The sequence below is a fragment of the Psammomys obesus genome, unplaced genomic scaffold, assembly GCF_907164565.1.
Source record: "Psammomys obesus unplaced genomic scaffold, mPsaObe1.curated_primary_1811, whole genome shotgun sequence".
Lineage (NCBI taxonomy): Eukaryota > Metazoa > Chordata > Mammalia > Rodentia > Muridae > Psammomys > Psammomys obesus.
In genome coordinates, this window is record NW_026594184.1 from 4,621,027 (window position 1) to 4,627,898 (window position 6,872).

A 6,872-nucleotide genomic window follows, 5' to 3' on the forward strand; every position below is an offset into this window, starting at 1 on the left:
ATCTGTCTAAGCAAATTCTACCAGAAATTATTGCTTTGCCTAAAAAGAGGTTTTGCTTTTATCACTTGGTTCCCCGAAACCAGCATAATACCTTTTTTTTTTTCGCTTTCACTGTGGAAAGCTGAATCAAATTTGTGACCCCTTTCTTAAAATGTGTGTGTGTATGTGTGTGTGTGTGTGTGTGTGTGTGCATGGTGCTGGGGATAGAATCCAGAGCTTTAGGCTCGTGTTTGTTATATTTCCCAGCCTACACTCCACATACATTTTTTTTCACAGATTTGTTTTAACAGAAAAAAAAAATACAGATGGCTTCCTGAATTTGCATGTCATTCTTGCACAGGGGCTAATCTCCTCATCATTCCAATTGAAGAGTATGTGCTGCAGAAGCAAGCGCTGGGGCCCACTTGAAAACAAGGCCTGGGACTTCATTCTAGCTTCAGCATTTTCTTTCTTTGCTTCCCCATTCTTTAAATGTCTTCCTTTCGTAGCAGGGGTCTTTTTGTTTGTGTTGTTGTTGTTGTTGTTGTTGTTTGCTTTGTTGTCTTCGTTGTTTCAGTTCTGTGTTTGTGAGCAGTACGGTGAAACAACAGCTGGGTTTACACTTGGGTGTCAGATCTCTCTTTTCCTAGCTTCACTTATCTGGCCATCAGTTCCATCATCTGTAGCACAGAGGTAACAGCAGTAGTTTCTACGTTGCCTAATCATTATGTTAAAGGAGTAAATATGCATATGTGTGCATGGGTGTATACATTTTCAAGCAAACAGTAAGTGCTAAATGTATTTTTGTATTTTAACTATGGAGTCTTAAATGATTTGGAGGGGTGAGGGGAATATATAGATGCGTGGAAAATTTATTCTTAAATTCAAATTTTCAGTGTTTTCACTCCTTCCTTCTCTCTTATGTAGAAATTGACTTGCAAGCAAAATATTTTGTGTGTTTTTTCTATACCAAAAGTCAAAGTCATTCTACATTACAGGAAAGCACTTCCCAAGACAGCTTGATTGTAAGAATCCCCATGAACACTTGTTGAAAATACAGTCCTCCTATTAAATGCATACAACTCTTTTTTTAAATTTATTTAACTTTATTTTATGTGCATTGGTGTGAGGGTGTCAGACCACCTGGAACTGGAGGTACAGACAGTAGTGAGCTGCCATGTGGGTGATGGGAGTTGAATCTGGGTCATTTGGAAGAACTGACAGTGCTCTTAACCACTGAGTCATCTCTCCAGCCCCCCCATACAACACTTTTTAAAAAATATTTTCTAACTGAACTTTTTTTTTAAAGAGACAGATATTCAGTGTGCAGCCCAGGTTGGCCTGAATTCCTGAGTTTTGGCCCTCCTAAGTATTCAGCCTCCTGAGTAGCTAGGACTCTAGGTATATGCCGCCAAACCCAGCACCTAAAATTATTTTATAAATGAGCAATCTGATATTAAGTGTTTCTGGAACTGAAGTATTTTATGCCACATTTTCTACAGATTTCTCCAAGAAAAATCACAAATAACAAATGTGTACACTTGCTTCCTGCATAGTTACTGTGTCCCTAGCGCTTGCTTTCCCTTTCGAGGTTTTTATGCCTTCTTTTTATTCTTTTACTCCCTCTGTTGCCACTTGTAAGTCTATTTTTTTTCTCTAGTACCAATGAGCTATCAGGTCCTTCCCCACCCCTCACCCCAGCATTCCTTTGGGTAAAGTATATCAGAGCTAAGCTGTCAGCCTGTTTGTGTCTTCTGGCAGCTGAAGATACATCCACATTAACAGAAAAACAGTCACTCAGTAACTGCTCAAATCCTTTCTCCACAGAAAAAAACATCTGCAGCCTTTTTAAAATTTTTACTGGCCTCCTTGATGGCTCTGCAACACACTGAAAGAGCCCCACCAACCACAAGGCTGGTGGTTATCTTGGTAGGGTATAGCTGAGATACCAAAAAATGCAAAGACAGAGAAAGAGAGAGAGAGAGAGAGAGAGAGAGAATATATTTATCCACTTTCCTCTGTTTTACATGGATCAATGCCAAATTGCTCATACTTAAACTTTCCCTCCCCCCCTTTCTTTACTTCAACTCTCAGTTTTCCTTTGAATGAATGAATAAATTGTCTACCTCTCTAAATTTTCTCAATAATCTCCCCCTGTAGCTGATTCTGGTGTTTAATCACCTTGACAGAAAAAGGAAGGGGGAGGGGTGGGCAACAGAGAGGAGGGTGAAGGGGGAAAGTAGGAGAGAGGGAGAGGAGAGAGAGCTAGCTGCCTAAGAGCCTAAAAATCTTTCCTTCTTTAATCTTAAGCCTTCTTTGGCTCATTCCCCCTTGTTACACGTGTTGCTAGGATAGTGCAAGTATTTTCAAGATGCTAAGAGATCTTGCCACTGAGTCATCTCATCCTCATCTTTTTTTTAAAAAACATGAGCAAGTCTCAGCAACACTTCATTCACATTAGTAAATATTACCTACAGAAAGAAATAACAGGCTTCAAGGACATGACATCACTAAAAATAAATGTTTGCTGAATACCTACTGAGTGCATGGCACCATGTAAGTTTAGGAGATGGAAAGAATTGTCTGACTTTAGGCACACATGCACACATATATACCTTTATGTGTTAAATCCAGAGAAGTGGCTGCAGACTAGAAGGATTATTGGAATTCTGAGGAAGAGAGCAATTCTGTTCTAAGGGCCTGGGGTGGTCACAAAAGGTAAGACTCCAAGCCCCAAAGAAAGGGTACAGAGCCTGAGGGAATTAATATGAACAAAGACCAGGAAACAGGAACAAAAATAGTTTTTGGGGAGGGGAACAATTAGTAGACCATTTGACGTGAGCAGACAGTTTGTGTAGACTGGAAAACGAGTGGGAGATAATAATGGAGCGGTAGACCTTAGTCTGCTTATAGAGGGCCTTGAATGCTAGGCTAATTAGTGTAGCCTTATCCTATAAGCAAGGAGTGCCACCCTCACAGATAAAAGGGAACAGGAAACCTCTGGGGCTTCTGGGTACCTTCAAGGAAAGACAAGATGACGTTGATTACAAGAACCTTTGTGAGACATATAGCTGTCCTCCCCACTTGTGATTTTATCCCTTTGTAGTCTTAACGTTGTTTGGGGTGACAGCAAGAGAATAGCTGCATAGACCAAACTCAAGGTAAAAGGAGCCCTGAGAAGGGGAAGAAGCGGTAGTGTTCTGAAAGTAAAAAGACAAGCCAATCTTTGGGCTCGCAAAAGGCAGAAGAAGCATGGCATATTGGGAGCAAGCAAGGACCCGCAAATTGCCTTTCAGGGTTTAACTGGAAAGCACCCTAGAGAGTTCTCTTTCAGCCCCCTAGCCTGCCAAATTTCTTCAATAGCATATCTCATGTTAGTTTAAAAGAGGTGACTTAAGTGAGTGTTGTTGAATGAATGTGCAAGTTTGGGAAACCCAGAGAACTCTGAGAATATCCTGTAAATATAATGCTGCCTTGTTGAATTCGAGATCAGCTGGGTTCTGGGAAATACTTAAGTTAAGTTTTTTGTTGTTGGTGATGGTGGTGGTTTTTTGTTTTGTTTTGTTTTGTTTTGTTTTTTGTATCCCTTCATCTGCAGACACTGCTTGGGATTAGTGTTGTCCTACCTTCTCGCTGAGATTTCAGGCAAAGAAGTGAAAAAGCAAAATTAAAAAAAAAAAGTTTTCAGGCAAGATTTGATTGCAGCCTGTTAAGATAAGCAGTTGATTTGGATAATCAGGACTGCTTTCTGCCCTCCTAATTAAAAATGACTGCAGTATTACTGAGCAGGTTTTATCCAAGATCCCTCAGGGGGGACAGAAAAAAGAAAAAAAAGAAAGTCTGCCTCTACTGATCTCTCCCAGGTTGAAATTTACCCCTGTGCCCTCTGCAAGCAAAGGGGCCACCAATGTTTAGCTGATAAGGGACACAATGATTGAGAAAGACCTTATTGCTTCCTTTTGTCAACTCAGTCTGTGGAGCAAACAGACAAAAAACAGTGGTTTCTTAACTGACTTCCTTGATCACTTTCATGATCAGTTTATACCTGCTTCTCAGTAGGTACTCGATAATGATTTGCTAAACAAAGGAATGAATGAAGCCAGACACTATTCTAGGAGCTCCTGGGAATCCCAAAGCAGAAGAGAAGTAACAGATAAAGTCCCCATCTCAGTAGATGTCACATTCTAGTGAGAAAAAAAAAAAAAGAAAAGAAAAGAAAACAGGACATGCAAAGTCTGAAGTCCTGTCAGTTGCAAGCACTAAGCTCGTGGTAGGTACTCATTAGATAGTTGGGGAAATGGGAGATTTCTCCAGAACCAATAACACATCTAGTTTGCTTCTCATTGTCAGTCTCATTTGTGAAAACATTCAATAATTAAAAACAGAATTAACATGCCAACAATTTCACTCTGTACATATAATTCAGAGAACAAAAAGCAAAGAATAGAACAGGTATTTGTAGGCCAATGTTCTAATACCAGTATTCACAAAAGCCAAAACGTTCAAGAAACCCAATAGTCTATTGGCAGATGAATAGAAGCAAACTGAAATACATACAATGGAATATTTACTCAGTTTGTTAAACGAAGAAAATTCTGGGTCTGGCAAAGTAGCTCAGAATAAAATGGTGCTTTGTCACTCAGAGGATCACAGGTGCAACCCCAAACCCCATGGTAGAAGGAGAGAATCAACTCCTACAAGTTGTTTTCTGACGTTCACACAGCACACACACACAAATCAATAGACTTCATAAAGTTCAAAGAATATTCTGAAATCTGCTACAGCATCAATGGACATGGAGGATATTATGCTGGATGAAGTAAGCCAGTGACAAAAAACAAAACAATCCCACTGCATGATTCCATTTCCTTGATGTACAGAGAGTAGTCAAATTCACAGAGAGAGTAAAATGGAGGTTACTAGTGATTGCAAAGAAAAAAAAATGGGAGTTACAATATAATAGATTGCTACATTTTTGCAAGCTTAACATACCAGTTGCAAAACCCTGGAAGGCAGATGTGCTCACTAGTATACCAACTCAGACTGGTGTCTGTGTTTAATACTATTGTGCTGTGTTGTACCCTCCCAAATGGTTAGGGTGAATTTGTAAATCTTACATTGCATTTTGCTACTGTTAACATTTTTTTAAATGTTGATTAAATACTCTTTTGTGACAATTACACAAAGATGAACAAACAAGAAGTATTTGCTGAGGTTTACATTGTAATTCAGACCCTTCATGATGTGGCATGTCAAGGCCATAAAGACAAGGGAACACAAACATTCCTCTTAGATCTGGAGAGACAACTGGCTATTGACATTCCCTAACAGAGCAAAGGTGAATGTGTTTTGGGGTGGAGGGAGAAGATAGTGAGTGTAACTGGTAGCCACATATCCCAACTTTTTTTTTTTTTTTTTGGTTTTCAAAACAGGCTTTCTCTGTGTAGTCGTGGCTGTCCTGGATTTACTTTGTAGACCGGGCTGGCCTCAAACTCACGGAGATCTGCCTGCCTCTGCCTTCCAAAGTGTTGAGATTAAATGTATGTGCTACCATGCCCCCTCCAACATTTTATTTTCGTTTTGAGTCTTGAAGGATTAGGATTCATTTTCGCTTTTGTATATATGACTTTTTACTTAAGGTTTACTTATGAGTGTATGAGTCTTTGCCTGCATGTACAACTGTGGAGTACATGCATAGCTAGTGCCCAGGAAGTTTAAGAGGGAATCAGATTCCCTAGAGTTGGAGTTATAGGTGGTTTTGAGTCACCATATGGGTGCTGGGAACCAAACACACACACACACACACACACATGCACGCACTCACATACCTTTTGAGACAGTCTTATCGTGAATTCCTAGTCGGCATGGAATTTACTTTATAGACAAGTGGGCCTTGAACTTTATTCATGGTGATTCCCTGTATCTGCCTCTGCAGTTCTGGAATTATAGATGTGAGCAATGAAGCTGAGCTTTTAAAACAAAGGATAATGATGGGTAAGTCCAAACTTAGATTACTAGGGGAGCTGTCTATCCATGAAGTCTTACAGGGACAAGGGAAACCATCTAATTGCCCACTGTAGGTGATGTCCTGCAGACTTGTGCCAAAAGGCTGGTGTGCAACCATTTCTACATTTATGCATTTCTTAACTGACAGCTGGGTGTGCTTCTTTTGCTTTGCCTTACATGTTCATTCATACTTCAATCCCCGGGGTGCCACTCACTGTGTGACATTCTGGAGAGAGATCTCTTTGTACTCTCCATAAAGAGGAGTTTCCCTGACCAAAATTCTTTAAACCACATCACAAATGCATTTCTGTCTTAACAGAGCTAACCATTTCTAAGGATCTTAGCACATTGTTTATGAGTCAACGGATACTGCTAATAACAAATGGGTCTTATCTATTCATGAAAGCAAGTCTCTGAGACTCTCTCTAGGGAACCACTGTGAGCAGTTAGTGTGAATTATGGTACACATACACTTCAACTAATAAAACGCTATGTTTTAAAACCTTCCAGAATTCCAACCTGTCACTAATTCAGATTGGTCTGCCTGCCCCCATCCTCCATTAATCCAAGTTGATGGGAGTTTGCTGCAGTCGATTTTTAAGTGGCAAATGGTAAAGGCAAAAGGGGATGCCTTCTTCATGCCCTCCCCTTTCTCTGACATCTTTTACTGTTAGGATAAATAGGTGACAATTTCTCTACACTTATAATTTACATTGGTCCTCGCTTTCAATTCTTGCATTGAAAGAATGTACAATGACTTTCTGGTTTAGTGCCAAACAATCTTCCTTCCTTCCTTCCTTCCTTCCTTCCTTCCTTCCTTCCTTCCTTCCTTCCTTCCTTCTTCCTTCCTTCCTTCCTTCCTTCCTTCCTTCCTTCCTTCCTTCCTT

General features: G+C 40.1%; 1 pseudogene; it reads right to left on the reverse strand.

The window, feature by feature from the left end:
• Nucleotides 1-295: 295 nt before the first annotated feature.
• LOC129684848 (U6 spliceosomal RNA) lies at nt 296-394 on the reverse strand (annotated as a pseudogene).
• Nucleotides 395-6,872: the final 6,478 nt, after the last annotated feature.